Genomic DNA, 22,944 nt, shown 5'->3' with positions numbered 1-22,944 from the left:
ATATATATATATATATATATATATATATATATATATATATATATATATATATATATATTATTTTTAAGAACATCTGGTTTCTATGTTATAATTTTTCAAATTCCTTTTTTTTTTCTTCACAACTATATCGGAGATAACATCGTTTGAAACTACAATTTTTCCTTTTTATATTTCCAAAACATCGTTGAAATACATTTATGAATGTTTCATTTGATTTATCACGTAATTTATGATTTTTATGAGGTTTTTTACATGATTGTGATTGTTTAATCACTTTTTAATTTTTAAATAAATAATCAATTCTTGCTTGATCAATTTTGGATCAAATTACATTATTTTGCTTAGTTTGAGTTAACCATAACAAAACTAATTATTTAATCACTTAATTTTTAGTAATCATTCTATGTCAAATAATTACTTTTTAGTAATCATTTTGGGTCAAATAATTAGTTTTATTAATCAATCTCATTACTACATTACATTTTTTATTGTGAACATATGTAAAAGTGAAACGATCTTTATTAGTATTATATTTTTTGATATAACATAAGAGATTTAATGTTTTTTTTTTGATAATGGGTGACGTTGACCGGTCAAGGTATTCACAATCCTTTTCTTTGGGCAACGGCTCACACTTGCACAAAACTTTAACGTCGCCCGAGACAACTTTATATGTCCTATCACAAAAATAAACATATTTCACCCTTAAAATGTGGTTACATATTTTTCTGTAAAACATCGTTTCAAATATAGAGATTTCAAAAAAAAAAAAAAAAAAAAAAAAAAAAAAAAATCTGAAAGAATATATTAACTCTTCTACAATATGAATATGAAAATAGCATATATTAGTTCACGACGTAAGTTTCCGGACAAAAGTATGAATTCAGTTGGTTCTATATATAAGGATTATATATAAGGATAGATAAAATATTTTTTTAATGAAAAGATATATTGTGAGTGGATGTTAATAAACATAGTATTATAATATGTATAACAATATTTTTTTTAAAGTTTTTAATTATTTGATTTATATTTATTTATATATCATTAGAGTAGTTGACTTCCATGGAGAAAAAAATAATAATAATAATAATAATAATAATCCATTTGGTTTCTACTTTTGTTTGGAGTTGGTCCAAAACAATTTCAACTTGCTAAAAAAGATATCAAGATTTGATAGTAAATTTGGTCTATATTTTTTGGGAACCAATATTTTTTCTTTCGTACATAACAATTTATGCTTTAAAGTGTTGTATTGTACAACTTTATAATGCATTAATTGTTATGTATAATAAAAAACTATTGTGTACGAATCATTTCCCATATTTTTAGCAACCAACTTTTAAACTAAAAATAATTAATTTAAATCTGTTAAGTCGGATAAAATGACTATTTTGTAATCTATTCTATATTTTCTATAAGTTTATTATTAATATCAAGATTTGATAGTAAATTTGGTCTATATTTTTAGCAACCAATTTTAAAACTAAAAATCATTAATTTAAATATGTTAAGTTGGATAAAATGACTATTTTGTCATCTATTCTATATTTTCTATAAGTTTATTATTAATTGAGATTTTCTAATATGTGTGTCATAATATAAGAAAGAAATAATGACTTAAAAAAGGTAATATATATTTCAATATATACACATTTGTTCAATAAGTTTTTTTTCGTTCACATGTACCCTTTTAACTTGTTAAACTATACACATTTAGTCCTTATGACTGGTTACTCCATGTTAGCCGGGAAAAATGACTTAATAAGGTAATATATTTTTCATTTTGTATACATTTAGTCCTTAATATTTTTGTATACATTTAGTCCTTAATATTTTTTTTTATTTCAAAATAAGTCATTTTTGTTTTTTGTACTCATTCAGTACTTATTAATGATTTTTTTAGGTTTTTCTCACGACATCTTACGTGAGACAATCATTAATTCAAGCCTTTACTTAGAATTTCTACTCAAATCTAGCTTAATAAGCAAAAAAATGTTTCATTTATTATAAAAATGGTCCATCTACAAAAAAAAATATTAAGGACTAAATGTGTACAAAAATATTAAGGACTAAATGTGTAAAAAGTGAAAAATATATTACCCTATTAAGTCATTTTTACCGGCTAATTTGAATTAGCCGGTCATAAGGACCGAATGTGTACAGTTTAACAAGTTGAAAGGGTAAATGTGGACGAAAAAAACTCATGTACAAATTGAAAAATATATCACCCTTTTAAATCATTATCCCTATAAGAAAGAAATATTAATATAACTAAAATAGAGATCAAATCTAAATGAACACAGAACAATTGGATTACACCTCTTTGCATGATGTATATTAGCTTGAGAAAAAAAAATAAACGACATTTAGAATAAAAATGAGATATTTTTATAAACTAAAAAGAAGATTAAAATTAATATGAAATAAAATAAACAAAAGTTAGGGTTGTTATGAAAAATTAGAATTGAGACGATTCATGTTTCTTGCTTGTTTTTATATATGATTGATCGTGTTCAGATACATTTGAACCTAAGTTGGTACTAAGCAATATTAATAAACACTAATATCACCTTAATCATCAAATTATCAAGTTAAAATAAGTTTCTTTTTTTTGTTTTGTTTTTTTATAATTATACCTAACTTTATTAACCCTAATCCAAATAAGCTCTAAATTTTTGATTGAAAAATTGCATTAAGTTGTTTACAAGTATTATTAACAATATTCAATATTTCTTATAAACTTTAAAGTGTAAAAATATGTGATTTTATGTTTAATAATAAGTTAAGAACAATTAGTTGTTTTTGATTGAAAAATTGCATTAAGTTGTTTACAAGTATTATTAACAATATTCAATATTTCTTACAAACTTTAAAGTGTAAAAATATGTGATTTTATGTTTAATAATAAGTTAAGAACAATTAGTTGCTTATTACTTTTGTTAATTCACGAAACAATAAAAAATCTTACAAATTAACTAACTTTATTACAAATCAAGCCAATTCATGTGTTCATTCATCAAAAAGCATAAATTGTAGCTCTTTATTAAAATCAAAACATAATTGTTAGGGTGAAATCAAGTCTAAAACATCAACCCGACAAAATTAACTACATACACTGTCAAAATAAGAATTAGAAACGGGAAAGAGAGGTTTTTAGTCGTTCATGGCTAAAAGCAATAGTTGAAATACGTAACTAATAGGATTTTTTACAAATCAAACAATAAAATACTATATATAACATTTCTAAAGTGTGTTCCTTAGTGTTTCATTGCTCCAAAAATCATCTTTCGGCCTCTAATAACCAATATTAGAGATAATGACCATGACATATATACATAGTTTTCAAAAATATGGGGAACAAGTAAAACCCTGACTTAGAGGCAAGAGTGACTCAATCGAGACACTTAACCCCGAGACTAAAAACATATATGTTGACTTTTCTGATCCAACTCGACCGAGTCAAATTTACTATAGTAGGGGACTTAGTTGAGCCACTTCTTTTGTGTCCCAATACATGAGTTTTGTCAGACTTGACTTGACTGAGTTAAACCGAAGGCATAGGTTGAATCGGTCGTGTAAACCTCTAGAAAGGCTTGAATCTTCAAAAAAAAAAAAAATCTTTTACCTTTTAGCTTCGTTCTTTATTAAATCTGGACAACTCCTCAACATCCTTCAAAGCACATTCCAAGCTACAAACCACCTGAAAACAATCCACAAAAACATACGAATCAATAGGTTCCGTAAATTTACATAAAAAAACCAAAATATGTATAATCCATGAGATTTAAAGCCTAAATATGTTGTAAGTGCATGGAATGGATGTCCTAAAATACACATAAAATGCATTTAACAAACCTTCCAAAGCACGAATCTTTCTTTGTCCTCAAGGAAGAAGAAAACATTAGAATGAACCATATAGAAGTAGATGACTAAAAATAACTGAAATGAAAACTTAAAAGTGATGTAAATAAACTTGGTACATAAGGATTGGTAAAAAAAGATGCAATAAACTTACGGAAAAACTAGAACAAAATTTCTAAGGAAAAACAAGGTGGAATAAACTAGATAAAACTTTAATTAAAAACAAACTTTTAAACTAACATTCTTGTTACTACCACACACCAAAAATATATTGTCTAAATACTGGCACACCAAACAACCTTAACATATATAAATTTTGTTTATGAAGAACATGATTAATCCGTATCCTCGAAAAGATTCAACTAAATCATGGATTTGGACATTATCCTCAAAACAACAGTTGTAGTCCACAATCTAATGTAATAAAGACGTGAGACTTTGTGCAAACACTACAAATATAGGGATTTAAAAATGTAAATACCCCTTTATGCCAAGTGACCGTGGTTGTGAAAATAACATTTTTTTAACACTTGTTTTCTTAAACTTCCTTATAATACCCAAGTTCACTCAACTCTACAATAGCTCTCAACTTATCAATAGATTATTGATCCGGTCAGCCTACATGTAGTAATTATATTTTACTTGCTAAAAGATAATTGTGAAACCTTTGCTGAAGTTTTCAAATATAAATTTGAGATACAGTTCAATAATATCATTTAAAGCCTTAGTTGTAATAAAGGATGAACTAAATCTTACCAGATATGGTTTACTTTATAATCGGTGGAAATTATCCTCCTTTATTTTGTTGGGATTATGTGTTAATGACTATCAATTGTACTTTGAATACAAACACAAACTGAGAAGTAGATAAAACACTTTACAAGATTTGGTATGGAAAGGCTCCATCCTTATCTTACTTAATGTTTTAAGGATTTAAAACGTATGTTAGACTAAAGCTTCTAAACCTAAAATCTACTAAACATGTATTTATAGAATATTTTAAAAGGGAATTTAGATTATTATATGCAAACCCACCAAGAATAAGTTCTCTTATTCCTCTGAATGCTGAGTTAATATAAAGAAAGCTTCTAATGACAAAGCAAGTGGGAGGCACATGGAACTTAAAGCGCTAAAAAACCATAGCTTGATGTAGTAACAGTTGGCATTAGTTTTGAATATGAATTGTTGAACATGAATAATAACTATTCATAATCATAAATTGTCTGCATATATGGTAGGAATCATCTATAACATGAGAAATACAAAATCTCTCATTAATGGTTTCAGGAAAATCCATCAACTACCAAAATGCTATATCAGATCTTGAATCCAATAAATGACCATGAGTCATGAACACTAAGATGTAATCTATGTCTAATAATCAAGTATAGCTTGATTAATCTTTCTCCTTATAGCAAGACTAGAAAGAGTAAGTAATTCTTTTAGAAAGAATACATACATGGAGATCTATACACATTTACCAAGACTTGTTATAAAAAGATTTTCTTATACTCATGTCATTGACTATGATCTTTATTATACTCATGTCATTGAATATGTTCAAACCTTTTCACAAATAGCTATGATTAGATCAATAAGGATATTATTTACTATAACTGTAACAACCCAAAAACCAGGGCTAATTTTTTTCATTTTTAAAATATTATAACATCCATTTTTAGAAAAGTTACAACCATTTGTTCCTAAGCCATTATTTCGAAATCAGAGTTAATAAGAAAATAATATGCAATCTCAAATCATAATTATGTAGATATGTGTACAGTCCCACCTCCGCAATCCGATAAGTACCTGCAAAATATTTAATCAACAACTGTAACCACAAAGCTTAGTGAGTTCCCCAAAATTTCACATACAATACAACATATTAATCAGTTAATAATTATCAGCAAATTCTGGAGTTATCAGCAACTCATTTTACATATAACAAAAATCAACAAATAACACTCAACTGGTCGACATGCATATACTACCACACAGGCAAGTATAGTGACATGACTCACCTGAATGAAGAGTTAAGACCCCCCGACTCCCAACCCCGCAAAATCAGCTACACAAACCTCCTAAACCATTCACAAGCTAAATCTCAGGCTATAGCTCAACACCTCTCCAAGTTTGACTAAAAGTCAAACTAGTCAAAAAGTCAACAGTTAAAGTCCACTTCAGCAGGTCGCTACATCATTGCCTCCCATTGCCACGACGTGGGGAGAAAACGAAAAAATAGACGGTCATCCCCCAGTTTCCACGTCGTGGGAACTAGGTCTTTACAGCTTAATGGATTAAGCTATTTTCCTTTAACACTCCAAAGCTCAGATCTAGTCCTTCTCAAGGTCTTGATGGATAAAGTTTTCAACTTTACCCATTAAGACATCCCAATGAGTATAGATCTCTAAACCTAGATCCTTAATGACAACTTAAGGCTTAGACTCAAACATTAAGCTCTTTATAACGAAAGCCACAAATCCGTAACTTCCAGAAGGACTTCTTACTTCTATTCCAACATAAAAATCACAGCTTCATGGACATGCATGGCCAATGCAAGTCAAAATGGGGAAAATAAGACCAAAATCTCAAACATGGATCTTAAAACACAATCAAACTACTTATCCAAAAGAATAGTGACCAAGGGACCAAGAGGAGCTATAAAGTTGCAAACTTTATCTCATCAGATCAACCCAAACTTGCATATGAACCAAAAAATTCAATAAATCTTAGATCTACGATGAGAGAACCAAAAAGGTGGAAGCTTTATACCTTCGAAAGCTCCACAAGATGCATGAGGTGCAAGATCTGAAATAAATCACTCTTCTAACTAGCAAGCACACCACTTCATCTTCCAAAAGTGCAAGCCAAAGCTTCAAACTTCAAGGAACACCACTAATACAACAAGATTCACTCCAAGAAGGCTAGGGTGTCATTTGAAAGGGTTCAAGGCTGAAAAGGATGCCCTAATCCTTGAGATTAAGTGTTTAAATATGGAGAAAAACCTAAAAATCATGAGCTTGGGCTGCCACAGCTGCCGCATTGTAGCAACCAACTAAACACATGATCATGCATAAAATACGACACACTGTGGTCTCCCATAACCAAGTCATGACCCCTAGTTTTCCCAAAAGTCATATCTTTGATCCCACCAAGCCCTCACTTGATCGTTTTTTATCACGGGTGTTACAATTCTCCCCCACTTAAATTAGATTTTGTCCGCGAAATTTGTCTCAGTTAGAATTTTAACTGCACTAATACAATCCATATGATCCTACCAACCATTTCAAATAATTAACACATCCATAATGAACTCAGGAGACTATCCAGAACTCAACTAATGCCAACAACCAACCAGTCACTTGAACACTCAACTACAATAACGACCCAACTCATAGCGAAAACCACTTTACTGAGAATTTACAAAACTGGATCTACTAGCCAGCCCCATCAATGTACTCCACAAACCTGATGTCACACCCCAAAACCGAGAACGGCGGAAACGTTCTGGGGCGGAGGACATCATGTATGTATCACAACAATGTAAAGTAGTAAACAAGCAACAACATCATGCATTGCATTAATAGAATAATTCAGCTTACAAATGTGTTATTTCATAGTATAAAACAACATAACGAATACTCAAATTAAAAGACGAGTCTTGACTGCTCCGTCTTCTCTAAACCTTGTATCGGTTCCTATCTACTTGTAACCTGAGAATAAAAGTTATTTTGAAAGCGAGTATCAGAAATAAAGTTGGTGATTTCATAAGTATTTTAATGTTATTGCTTTGAAAAGTTGTTATGAAAGGCTGGTGAATGTTTGATGAAACATTTAGTATAAGTATGAAAACCCTAGAAAATCCCATATTTCCTACTAGTATAAAAAATAGTCTTCTACCAAGACCCGAATGTTTTGAAAGTAGTCTTTAACCAAGACCTGACTGTTTTGAAAGTACGCATCACTTGAAAATGTGACGGTTTTTCCCTGTTTAACTATTATTATAAAACTGAAAAAATAATAATATAATAACTTATGTTGTATCCTTTGGTACTAAGATACACACGGCGTGGAAACTCGTCGTAAATGGTTCAACCATAGACATCCGTAGATGTGCATTTACCTCTGTTGCAAACAGCCGGTTTATGAATAGTTACTCCCTTAAGTATACCTGTAATGGTATCAACCGTAGACATCCGTAGATGTTCATTATCCTCTGTAGCTAACAGTGGCTATAGGAATGGTTAGTCCCACAAAGTATCCTTTAGTACTAGGATATAAATTCTAATCTATCTCGTCGATGATGTGATTGTATCACAAGGTAAGGATAAGAAGGAGAACTATATAACAGTATCTACACATATAATATGTAATAGTAACTCATCATATATTATCTACGTAAACGTACTCATCTAAGCGTATCTATGTAAACGTATTCATGTAAATGTATCTATGTAAACGTATTCATGTAAGCGTATCTATGTAAATGTATTCATGTAAGCGTATCTATGTAAACGTATTCATGTAAGCGGAATCTCTGTAAGAGTATCCATATAAGCGTGTCCATGTAAGAGGAATCTCTGTAAGAGTATCCCTTCATATAGCATGTAGTCTAGACTCATGAATGAACTGACTCTGGTGTAATTTCTTGTAATCGGGATAATATTTTGTATCCCCTAAACTATTCCTATAATAGTTTACTAGAATGTAATTGATGAGTGTCCAAGTAGGTTTATACACCCTTGCTACCCAAGAGTGTCGGAACTGAATTAATTGATGGAACATTTATGACTATATATGTACACATGATATATATAACTAATATTTAAACGACCTTCGGACGGGTACCCAATATCCCACCAGACCACATCCAAATCGAGGAAAAGGAAACAGGGTGGATAGCCTTCCTAAGTCTTTTAAACATTTCTTATATAACTATACATATAGAGGAATTCAATTTATAATATAAAAGCATAAAAGAAGTTTTGTAAAACCTTTAAAAAGTTTAATAAATAAGAATTTATGACTTGATGTCAGTTTATAAATCGAATCGAAAACTATTTGACAAGACAGTTTAAGTGTGAGAAAACCTTTGTTTGAACCACAACTATAACAGGTTCAAAAAAGAAACCTACAGTTTGTATGATAGTTTCTAAAAGTGTTTTAACATGTAAAAGCGTTTGTGAAAACTACTTGAAGTACTTATGAAAATGTTCGTTTGTTCTTGTATATGAATGTATCTCCTTGAAATAGTATTTCTAGTATGCAAAAGTTCGTGATGTTCTCGTAAAACTATACCTATTATAGTTTTCTTTAAGTGTGTCTCGTTTGTATAGTAATCCCTAGTAAAATGCTCACTTGTTATGAAAAGTATAATTTTTATAATGTCTGAGATGGACACATATACATACAGTATAAGCCGGGTGTTTGATTTATACATATATAACAACATTTTTCATTTCAAAAGATATGATGTTATCGTGATATATTTTGCATATGAAAATTTCCTTATAATAGTTATAAATCACATATGATTCCGTTCATAAAAAGTGTATAATGAAACTTTATATAACACACGATAATAATTGTGTGTTTTACTTGTATCCCCCCCCTAAAAGCATATAAACACATTTATAAAACATTTAAAAGTGTGGATTATAGGGGTATGAACTCACTTGATAGATTGAAGAAGGTGAGACGAAAGTCGAGCAGAACTTCGATTGGAAAGAAGTCGATTTCTCGGAAAACTCGGGACTTCGGGACTTGCGTCGTGTGTTGGAGGTGTTACCGGGGCTTCACGGTAGTTTAGAGGGGCTTAATAGGGTGTAGAAGTAGGAGAAATGATAGAAATGAACAACCAAAGCCGGCTGCCCTCGATTCCTATTTATAAGGTGAATTTTGGGTCTCACGTCGTGAGTTTTTCATAATTCACGTCGTGAGTTTCGTCCCAAATCGTCATGGCATGCGTCACACGTCAAGTGGCTCTGGAAGGGTCATTCAAGGGGCTCACATAGTGAGTTTTACAAAACTCACGTCGTGAGTTCTGACACAGAGTCGGGATTCGTGCCCGAACCTCAGAAATTCATAACATTCGCATCCGAGCTCCGTTTTCGACGTTCTTTATATGCATGTGTAGGTGAGATTATGCTCTACAACTCTCGTCTAGACTCCGTTGGCTAATTTTGACTTTATTTTTAGTATATTATTGATACATTATCTTTATATTATTTTTAGTAGGCCAAGACACGAAAACACCGTCATAAATCCATAACTTCTTCATCCGACATCCGTTTTCGTCAGACTTTTTACCGTTGCGATACTATTGTTGAGACCTTCGGTTCTCATTTATTTTGTGTCGGCAAAAAGTCTCTCGATCTTTATTTCGAGTTTTTAGTTGTCTATTGCTATATTCGCAACTTAGAAAAATCATAACTTCCTCATACGAAGTCAGATTTGGACGTTCTTTTTATGTACATTTATGGTTTAATGTTATATACAACTTTCATTTAGATACTTAAGGCTAAAAACTATTGTATTGAAACTTCGCGTTTTCGTTTAATCGGTGTTGCCGGTTTTGCCGAGAATCTTCGGTTGGTCATAACTTCTTCGTTATAACTCGGATTTTAGGGTTCTTTATATGTACGAAAACCTTGATACGATTCCTACTACTTTATTTAAACCAAATAAGATTTTAGGAAAGTTAAATTTTGATCTAAATTTGACTTGTGATCCATCATATTGTCTCGAAATATCTGGTTGTCACATCATCCCCCCGTTAGAGGGAATTTCGTCCCGAAATTTGAGTTTAAACATAATTGATAATCATGATACGGTTAGAAGTTTTATTTGCTTCTAGTGTTCTTAAGTGAACTCGGTTGCTCGCTTGGCATTCCAGCGAACCTTTTACTATCGGGATAAGACTTTGCTTCTTTCGTTTGACTTCACTGGCATGATAACTCTTCTTGGTCGAACGTATGTTGAATGTTTTTGTGGACTGTGAGAATAGTACATCTTGTACCTTAAAAGTAGTGTCTCCAGATCTTCAAAGCAATTACCGCTGCTCCTGACTCAAGATCATGTGTTGAATAGTTAACTTCCTGTGTCTTAAGCTATCTTGAGGTATAGGCAGTGACCTTTCCTCTTGCATAAGAACACAACCAATTCATACTGATTATGACGTCAGAACCTTGTGGTTGATTAGATGTCGTGAAGATCTAAAAGAAAGTATGATTACTCATGAATTAAGGAAAAAGGATAGGTACTTTTTTTCTATCTGTCTCTCTTGTCCCAATTGACAGGAAGGGCATGTGTTTAGCTTCTAAGTTTATTCGCATGGCAGCATGATTACTCGTAGTCTTGGGCAGTCTCCGTCCTGAAGTTCATATTAGAATTCATACATGGTTCAACGATCACAATCTCGTGTATACGAGTTGTATATAATTAAGATTGAAAAGGTAGTCAAATAACTGATTCTTCTTTAAGCTCACATCCCATCGAGGAAAAATAAGTTAAAGTGGAATTGTCAATTCTAAACCTGTAGAACCTTGATTATATATCACCCCTATGTATACATTCATCAGCGACAGATCAACCGTATGGATCTTTGGATTTGAACTTGACATACTGTACGAGTGGCACTTCAGGGATTTCTTCAGAAAGGAAAAGAACTATGAGGTACTCCATTCATGAGTACTTGGTGTTCTGATATGACGACTTCGTTGGAAAGGCGATTTCGAAGAAAGAGATGTACATATGAAGCTGTTTTTGTGAGAATCAAATTGAATCAAGTCGTATGATAATGTCAGAATCATAAGGAAACTTAAAGACATTAGATTTGAACATAAGACGTTTACAGACAAAACACAACCGTGCAACCATCAACAAAGTTACAGTACTTTAGAATACTACAAGACTATTGTTGCGAATAAGGTATAGTACAAAAGGCAAGTATATGCAGCACGAGCATCCCTATACCGACGAGATCCTGCAAAAGATAAGACTCTGGTTGCACTAGATGTACTTCGATTGTTCAAGTAAAGAGTAAGACTATGTTCTCGAAACTTTGACCTACATCCCTATGATGCAGTCCTAGCACTGAGTGGAAGTGTGTTTATGAAGGGTTGACCTACATCCCTATGATGCAGTCCTAGTAATGAGTGGAAGTAAGTTCGTAGAATGGTCTCAAGATGCTTGTCGTTCAAGCCAAGGTATTGTTGGTTGGTGAATAACATGATCCAACCACTAAAAGAGGCTTGGAAATGTTTCCGGAGCTAAATTACTATGGTCCAATGACTTGACTAAAGCATGTTTCAGATAGACTCCAATGAAAGTATGATAAGAGTACTTGAATAAAGAATGACACAAAAGTTATCCGACTGTCAATATCTTTGATATTCGTGACGTAAAAGTTCGGGAAAATGACCTTGTAAAAGGTCTTACATCATATCCATAGGAGATAGTTCTTGACATCATAAAGACCTAACCAAATGTACTTACAGTACAAGATAGTTTCATAGAAAATGCCACATCGGGCATAGATAGAAAATGATTCCTTTTTACAAGGAAAATAAAGTAAAGCATTTACTACTGGAGACGATCACCCTTATGGTGAACCCTTAGTTCGGCTAGTTGACGTTCTATATCAAGCAGGTATCTTTCGTCCACCTTCTGGCGTACTTGGAGCTCTATGACTTCGGATCGGGTTTCAGCTAGTGCTTGAAGCAGGGTCTCATGGTTTCTCTCAGATCTCTCACTTGTGAACAAGGCGATTGGTGCGAATGGTATGCATTCTGGCATTGGCATTAACCTCTTAGATATGTTGGAGAATCGTCCTGCCCTGAATTTCGTTTCGGGCAACTCTGCGGGCCAGAATTGGTTTGTCGGCTGAGCTTCCTTCACTTGTGTTGTAGAAGCTTCGGTCCCCATCAAATGACATAGGTTGATCTTTCTCTTCGCTCCCTATCTCCAAACATTCTACCCAAGGGGGCGTCTGGCCATGAAAAGTCGGACGAGGGTTAGGAATTGGAACGGGAGCTGCCTGGGGTAGGTTCTCAACCTCGGGTTCGGAGTTATCAACATCCGAAAGGTTTTCAGCATGATGATCATTCAGAGAGATTGGATGATCACTCTCTAGTTCTTCTTCAAACCATCCAACATTGCCTTTGCTCGGAAGGTACGGGTTGCCGTGGGGATGGATTCCAGTTATGTTATCTACGCGAGAATTGGGGTAAGGAAATAATTATTAGACGAACTACCTAGATAATTGTTAGAAAATCTTCATTAGTTACATCGCTATTTGTAAAGTGCATACCAGTCATATGTAATCAATACAGGATAGGCTTTCGAATGAGTGACCTTAACTCCAAATTCACAAGGAATAAGGGTAAAGCAAAAACTCCACCGATTCTAAGCCTATAATATCCTAGTTACATATAGCCTTAGTGTATCCACTTAGCAACTATCAACTTAGTAATGAAGATCCTTCTTAGTTCTCAAGTAAGTAATTATGGTAACACAAAACACCCTATGGTATTTTAGAATTAGGTTCTGTTATAATGTTCTCATTGTGGTAATGTTGGTAAGTTTATAGAATTGTTGCTACATCACAATCATTCTTGGGCATATGCTAATCATTCCTCGGACCAGCATAGTTGATCAGGCTATGCCACTCCCAAGACTGACTATACATCCCCAAGCTTAGTTGTGATATTCAACAATCGTAATACTTTTGTTCTTGTCGTTGTGACACCGATTTTAGTATGAATGCAGGCACGTATACTTACTTAAATATTTTATTATTTAGAAGTATAAACTCTAAGTCAGAGTATTTTAATCTCATTGTATTTATAGTTAGTATATCTTTTATGGGTTGATATACTCAATTCACTATAAACAATGCTATGATACCAATCTGTCACACCCCAAAACTGAGAACGGCGGAAACGTTCTGGGGCGGAGGACGTCATGTATGTATCACAACAATGTATAGTAGTAAACAAGCAACAACATCATCCATTGCATTAATAGAATAATTCAGCTTACAAATGTGTTCTTTCATAGTATAAAACAACATAACGAATACTCAAATTAAAAGACGAGTCTTGACTGCTCCGTCTTCTCTAAACCTTGTATCGGTTCCTATTTATTTGTAACCTGAGAATACAAGTTATTTTGAAAGCGAGTATCAGCAATAAAGCTGGTGAATTCATAAGTATTTTAATGTTATTGCTTTGAAAAGTTGTTATGAAAAACTGGTGAATGTTTGATGAAACATTTAGTATAAGTATGAAAACCCTAGAAAATCCCATATTTCCTACTAGTATAAAAAGTAGTCTTCTACCAAGACCCGAATGTTTTGAAAGTAGTCTTTAACCAAGACCTGATTGTTTTGAAAGTACGCATCACTTAAAAATGTGACGGTCTTTCCCTGTTTAACTATTATTATAAAACTAAAAAACAATAATAATACACACGACATGGAAACTCGCCGTAAATGGTTCAACCGTAGACATCCGTAGATGTGCATTTACCTCTGTTGCTAATAGTCGGGTTTAGGAATAGTTAGTCCCTTAAGTATACATGTAATGGTATCAACCGTAGACATCCGTAGATGTTCATTATCCTCTATAGCTAACAGTGGCTATAGGAATGGTTAGTCCCACAAAGTATCCTTTAGTACTAGGATATAAAGTCCAATCTATATGTGTAAACGTATTCATGTAAGCAGAATCTCTGTAAGAGTATCCATATAAGTGTGTCCATGTAAGAGGAATTTCTGTAAGTGTATCCCTTCATATAGCATGTAGTCTAGACTCATGAATGAACTGACTCAGGTGTAATTTCTTGTAATAGGGATAATGTTTTGTATGCCCTAAACTATTCCTATAATAGTTTACTAGAATGTAATTGATGAGTGTCCAAGTAGGTTTATACACCCTTGCTACCCAAGAGTGTCGGAACTGAATTAATTGATGGAACATTTATGACTATATATGTACACATGATATATAACTAATATTTAAACGACCTTCAGACGGGTACCCGATATCCCACCAGACTACATCCAAATCGAGGAAACGGAAACAGGTTGGATAGTCTTCCTAAGTCTTTTAAAGATTTCTTATATAACTATACATATAGAGGAATTCAATTTATAATATAAAAGCATAAAAGAAGTTTTGTAAAACCTTTGAAAAGTTTAATAAATAAGAATTTATGACTTAATGTCAGTTTATAAATCGAATCGAAAACTGTTTGACAAGACAATTTAAGTGTGAGAAAACCTTTGTTTGAAGCAAAACTATAACAGGTTCAAAAAGGAAACCTACAGTTTGTATGACAGTTTCTAAAAGTGTTTTAACATGTAAAAGCATTTGTGAAAACTACTTGAAGTACTTATGAAAATGTTCGTTTGTTCTTGTATATGAATGTATCTCCTTGAAATACTATTTCTAGTTTGAAAAAGTTCGTGATGTTCTCGTAAAACTATACCTATTATAGTTTTCTTTAAGTGTGTCTCGTTTGTATAGTAATCCCTAGTGAAATGCTCACTTGTTATGAAAAGTATAATTTTTATAATGTCTGAGATGGACACATATACATACAGTGTAAGCCGAGTGTTTGATTTATATATATATATATATATATATATATATATATATATATATATATATATATATATATATAACAACATTTTTCATTTCAAAAGATATGATGTTATCGTGATATATTTTGCATATGAAAGTTTCCTTATAATAGTTATAAATCACATATGATTCCGTTCATAAAAAGTGTATAATGAAACTTTATATAACACACGATAATAATTGTATGTTTTACTTGTATTCCCCCCCCCCCTCTTAAAAGCATATAAAAACATTTATAAAACATTTAAAAGTGTGGATTATAGGGGTATGAACTCACTTGATAGATTGAAGAAGGTGAGACGAAAGTCGAGCAGAACTTCGATTGGGAAGAAGTCGATTTCTCGGAAAACTCGGGACTTCGGGACTTGCATCGTGTGTTGGAGGTGTTACCGGGGCTTCACGGTAGTTTAGAGGGGCTTAATAGGGTGTAGAAGTAGGAGAAATGATAGAAATGAACAACCAAAGCCGGCTGCCCTCGATTCCTATTTATAAGGTGAATTTTGGGTCTCACGTCGTGAGTTTTTCATAATTCACGTCGTGAGTTTCGTCCCAAATCGTCATGGCATGCGTCACACGTCAAGTGGCTCTGGAAGGGTCATTCAAGGGGCTAACATCGTGAGTTTTACAAAACTCACGTCGTGAGTTCTGACACAGAGTCGGGATTCGTGCCCGAACCTCAGAAATTCATAACGTTCGCATCCGAGCTCCGTTTTCGACGTTCTTTATATGCATGTGTAGGTGAGATTATGCTCTACAACTCTCGTCTAGACTCCGTTGGCTAATTTTGACTTTATTTTTAGTATATTATTGATATATTATCTTTATATTATTTTTAGTAGGCCGAGACACGAAAACTCCGTCATAAATCCATAACTTCTTCATCTGACGTCCGTTTTCGTCAGACTTTTTAGCGTTGCGCTACTATTGTTGAGACCTTAGGTTCTCATTTAGTTTGTGTCGGCAAAAAGTCTCTCGATCTCTATTTCGAGTTTTTAGCTGTCTACTGCTATATCCGTAACTTAGAAAAATCATAACTTCCTCATACGAAGTCAGATTTGGACGTTCTTTTTATGTACATTTACGGTTTAATGTTATCTACAACTTTCATTTAGATACTTAAGGTTAAAAACTATTGTATTGAAACTTCGCGTTTTTTATTTAATCGGTGTTGCCGGTTTTGCCGAGAATCTTCGTTTGGTCATAACTTCTTCGTTATAACTCGGATTTTAGGGTTCTTTATATGTACGAAAACCTTGATACGATTCCTACTACTTTATTTAACCCAAATAAGATTTTAGGAAAGTTAAATTTTGATCTAAATTTGACTTGTGATCCATCATATTGTCTCGAAATATCGGGTTGTCACACCTGAAGCCCAACAGCTTAGGAACTAGAGATATACATATCGAGTTGATGATCATCCACTCGTCATACATACCCCCAAGTCCCCAACCCGGGAGATCGCTACTATTAAAACACTCCAATCAAGAGTTCAACCCATTCCAAGCTCGTAGATCGCCTAAAAGCCCACAACTGCACACTTAGCTTTCTCAAAAATCATAACTAACCAACTGCTCCCACGAGCGAAACTATGGTTAAATCCAAACTCGCATGACATCTAAAATTCCCAAACCATTCAAGTGCACAATTATCATCTGAGACACCCATGATACTCATAACCATATGGATCACCAACCTCATGGTATTCTAACCAAGATATAACTACCACTATGTAACGACCAAAAATTTCAACCAATTTAAAATTTTTGAAAACAACCCGATTCCATTAAAGTTATTACAAAAAGGTTTTCAATACAATTTATTTTAAGTATTCCCAGAATCTCATCACAACATAAACACAAGGAGCGGTACGATCACGCCTTCGCTTTGCCACGGTCTCCTGAAGAACCTGAAAAACATAAAACCACAACTTTAAACCCGAAAGCTTAGTGAGATATCCCCAAAATACCAACCACATATACCATACACGCATAACATGCCAACATAACCGATCACAGAACAGCCATGCACTTCGGGTCTACTGTGGGATTGGTCCGCCGCACCGGCCAACAGTCCACCTAGTCCACCCTCCGAGTCTAGCCATATACCTCGAGTCTACAGTGTGATTGGTCCGCCCGCACCGGGCCCTCAATCCACCTGGTCCACTCTCTCCGAATCTAACCGTATACATCGAGTCTGCAGTGTGATTGGTCCGCTCGCACCGGGCCTTCAATCCACATGTTCCACTCTCTGAGTCTACAGTATGACTGGTCCGCCCGCACCGGGCCTTCAATCGGCCTGGTCCACTCTCCGAGCCTCGGCACGTCTGGTCCGCCCTCTTGGGGCCTACAACCTATCCAGACCGCTCGCTGGGCTTTCGGGACAACCGGTCCGCCCTGGGTATCTTGGCCTACAGCACAAAGCAGGACCCGCCTCAACCCAAGTCCAGTCCAAACAACCATGTGCACATATACATACAATCATATAGCAATTCACAGTCAACAAGCAGATCAAACAGATCACATAACATATCATCATCCTAACCAGGATACCGACCTAACCGGTCACTAGCATAGCATCACCCTATCTCTCAGGATACCGATCTCAATCAGGCCTCTAACATATACCATCCTAGCTACCAAGATGCAAACATATCAAGGCAACAACATAACAACAACTACCCGGATCTCAATCCGATAAGGGTCGGCCTTGGTGCCGTAGACCCTGTTGATATAGTGAGGATAACTCACCTCAAAACTAACGGCTGAAAGGATAAGATCGCGCTACTCCAAACTCTGACACGAACTCCTCCACTGAACAACAACAAAGCACAGAACTCATTAAATACCCATAATTACCAAAATACCCCTGGAAGGCAACTGGTCAACCCTTGGACAAAGTCAAAGTCAACCCCTGACTAACTCTACTCGCCGAGTCAACCCGATGACTCGCCGAGTCCCCAAGCTCAGAACTTCCCCCAATCCGCGACTCAACTCGCCGAGTCACCTCGAGACTCGCCGAGTCCAACGACTCTGAGTCCACTCACACACAACTCACCGATTCATCCCTTGACTCACCGATTCACGGCTCAACCAGAAAAGATTGGGACTCTTCGACAAGACTCGCCGAGTCCAAGAACAGACTCGTCGAGTCTAAGGCTATCTTCAACCTACTCGCCGAGTTGTTCTTCCAACTCATCGAGTTCCAGGCCATCTTCATCCAACTCGTCGAGTTGTTCTTCCAACTCGTCGAGTTCCATCTCATCTTCAAGCAACTCGTTGAGTCTACCCATGTGACTCGCCGAGTACCACCGGTCTGAATCCATACAGAAGCATTCCAGGCCATGCAATTGATCCAAAACGTAGATCTAGGCTCCTACAACCCATCCATCACGTAAAGTGGCAAACTTTACGTGAAACCAAAGAGATCTAGGCCTTTTACACTTTAGGGATAGGGTTTGGGACATGATAGCTTCACTACACACTCAAACACAGGTACTTTTAGGCATTCCAACCCTTCTCCATTCCAGATCTGAGGTAGCAACCTCAGATCTAACCTTTAAACTCCAAAACACCAAAAGATGTGATCCCGAACACCCCCAAAATGAAGAATCTAGACAATAACAGCTCAACAATGAAATGATACCTCAAAAGGAAGCTCCAAGAGAATATTAACCCGAATCCTTGCAAAGCCCTTTGATCCAAGTCTCTTTTCCTTCAAGATCTCTTCAACAACCACCTCTCCAAGCTCCAATTCACTCAACAATGGGGTTTCCTCATGAAATTAGGGTTTCTGGAACTCAAGGGATGATAAGGAGGCTGGGGAGGAAACATAATGTTCTTTATATAGGGCTCAACCTCCGGATTTAGGGTTTTCTCCACTCAGCGCCTACTCACCGAGTCCAATCCACTGACTCGCCGAGTCGGCCACTTGACACGCGACCAAGTCGTGACTCTACTCACCGAGTCCACCCATGGACTCGCCGAGTCGCTCTTTTCCAATTTAGTCTTTTAGCCCTTCAACTCTACTCTTGTATCTCGGGATGTTACACACTATGTCAATCTAATCAGCTTGGGGTTACCAACAACTATGGGACTATTAGCATTCATGAGGACTATCAATATTCCTAATGGTATCAACAACTCTGTAAATACTCATAGCAACCATTAGCTACTAAGACTCAACTAGTTTAGTAGGTAGCCTACTATTACATAGGTAAAAAAATAGTGAGAGAATTCACGCGAAACCTCATCATAATAGGAACATGAATCCACTAAGAGGAATCCTAATAATAAACTACTAGCATACTACCAAGACTTTTCCAACAAGTGAACACCGTACAACTGCTTGACCTAACTTGCTGGTCACGGAGCCATTTGTTACAACACTATACTACTCAAGCACCGTCAATGCCACATGATTAACAAATCAACACACGGGTCTCCTCTACGCAACTTCTAGCCCTACTCATAAAAGTGAACCCCATGATGGCTCACAGCATGTCGTGATGCCTTCCATCTATTAGGATGAGAACCCCACGACTCCTCATCATCCCTGTCATCACCCAACCACAAACATGAGGATTCCCGACCAACATCCAACAGTCTAAAGACACACTGTCGTCATCCCACTAACCGGTAAGGACTCAGTTAACATCCCACACAACACTATCAAACTTCAGGATCCATACCATTCTGAAATACACACTCTTTTATAGTCTAACTGCTACTGACACTATGTTAGATGAAACATGACCACACACAACCAGGAAGCGAAATAGATTCTCGAACTCCTGCTCCAACTTGTAAGCACAACATGATACACTTCCTAGGAGAAAACACAATGCTCCTCAGGCCACCCATGTTTCTTCTTAAACATGACCCTACCCACGAGGTGATGTACCAGCAAATCGAACGAAAAGATGAATCCCGAATGACTATTAGACATATTCTTCTATCAACCACATTTTAAGATCCCACACCTTGATGAACTGGACATATCCCACTAATACGTAAAAGATCAATAAAACCTTCAATTTCAGAAGGATTCCAAAATTGACCAGAAATGCTGCCAAAATCTTGCTTGAAACAATCCTAATAGAAACCCAACCGATGTGATATGTCGAAACTAAATCTTGCATAACCACGATCATTCCTGAGAAAATAAACATCGTTGATCCGATATCTGATCTTCCAATAACTAAGACCATCTTTCATCTCAAATCACAAGAATTAACAATTTCACAACCAAGAAATTGATAGGTCACCTACACTAAAACCTAAACACAACTTTATTGGAGATGACTAAGGGTCGTGTCATCAGTCACACCCTTAGTTGATTCATCTTGAGTCCTTTGAATAACCTCAACTGCTACTAATAAATGAATAACCAACAATCAAAAATGGATCGGGAACCAAACCTGATTACCCCATACATACCGAACAAAATCCATAAGAAAATACTTTTAGCAAACTCTTAAACTGCCTGACACATCAATGATTGCCTATTCTTGGCCATAAATAACTGACCAATATCGCGAGCTAAACGTGTTCCTATAATTGATACACAAATGAGTGGTTCAATGCCCCCTCCATCCAGATATGTGGTGCTACCTAGAAAGGAGCTACTGGCCATAACAAGTTACATACCCATCAGCTTTCTACAGTGAGAACAACTCAAGTGTTCTCAAAGACGTGCACCTAATGACAGCTTGTTCCGTGCCCACGATCTATCCAAACCTTAAATTATCCACATCCATGGAGGGTTCCGATAGATCCTCGTAACGAGAAACTTCTTAATCACGAGTACTTCAAAGGTTACCCACTTTTGTATCCCCTATGCGACCATGTACTCGAACTAAAATCTAGCTCACATGAACTGTAGATTCCTCTGAACCCTCACGATGAAACCTTAAAATCGAATCGACCAATGATCCTCCAAGCAGAATACCAAGTTCTCCCTCACTTAGGGTTTGAACCATCATCGACTGACGTCTACAACACCAAAACCTCAGACCGGCTTAACCATGATCATACTCAACTTAAGTCTCAGAATACATAAACAGCTCAAAATGATCCTTCGAACAAGTAAAATCCGAATCTTAAATGGAGACTTTAGAGACCTTTCTCCCTGCATCACCAACTAAACTTAGTAAAAATGATTAGATGACCATTGGATAGTGTCACAGCTAGGAATTCTAATGCTTTTGTAAACATTAACCATGATGAAATTTGTGACTAAAACTTGAAAACATGCATGATGTTTATTCAGTGACAACAAAATTCCATCAAACACTCTATGCAAACACTTCAAATAGTCAACCTCAGATTGGAAACCCTAAAAATCCCGGTTTAAGTCCATTTTCGACTAGGATTTTCTAATTGGGCCTAATGGACTAATAAGCCTCCAATTTGACTATTTTGGGTTAGAACTCTTAAATGGGCTCTAATTGGACCCATTTTCATGAAACTTAACATTTTGGGCCATAATGGGCTTAAAATGGATTAGCTTACCTTTAATGGGCCTTATTGGGCCATAATAAATCTAATAGCCCTAATGGGCCATAAACCCATTCTTTTATTCTTTTTGGGCCGTGAATGCTTCCAAGGACCCAATGGACCGAAAAATTCTATGTTTAGGATCCAAATATCCTAGCTAAGGTAAATGGACCAAATCTACTCTATCCTTTCTTCTTGGCCCAAAATCTCGGCCTATCACCCAATAAAAAAAATGGAAATAGAGGAGGGGATTTGACTTGGAGATGTCACCTCCATTTTATACACCATGTATCCATGCAAGATCCTTCATGTATCCATGTTAGTCATTTCACCACCTCTCTCTTTCCTCTCTTCTTTTACTCGGCCGAGAACCCCAAACACACACACATTATACCAAACTCTCTCCACACATCTCTAAATCATCCTTCTTCTTCCTCCAAAAATTCTCAAGGTTTTGCTTGTGTCTCAATAGAATTTTTACAAGATAATCATCACTTTTGGTAAGTCTTTAACATCCAAGCTTCATAACTTCACTCTCTTGTTAGATCATTCTTTTAAACAAAGTTTTTGGTGTTTATACTCCTATAAATCTTCCTAAACTCGAGATCTACATCAAAGGTGTACTAAGACCAAAAATCCTTCCACTTATTCTTCAAAAACTGAAACATAAAATCAAAGGTGAGTTCATACCCTTTTTTTGGTTTTTACATGATTTATGGGGGAGAATACAAGTAAAATGTTTAGATCCATGTGTTTTTGTATGATATGTGTGATTTCTTGAATTTATTTGATGAATATGTGTTAGAAACTTGATCTATTCGAGATTCTTAACCTTTTTAAGGAAATATGTGACCTAAGATATCTTATACATATTATTACCAAGGCAAAAGTATTATACAAGTTCAAACTAAGTAAAACAAAACACAAATTCTATTTAT

The sequence above is a fragment of the Lactuca serriola genome, chromosome 9 (genome assembly GCF_051521515.1).
Source record: "Lactuca serriola cultivar US96UC23 chromosome 9, Lser_US96UC23_V15, whole genome shotgun sequence".
NCBI classification, from domain to species: Eukaryota; Viridiplantae; Streptophyta; class Magnoliopsida; order Asterales; family Asteraceae; genus Lactuca; species Lactuca serriola.
Note: the sequence above shows the minus strand (reverse complement) of the source record.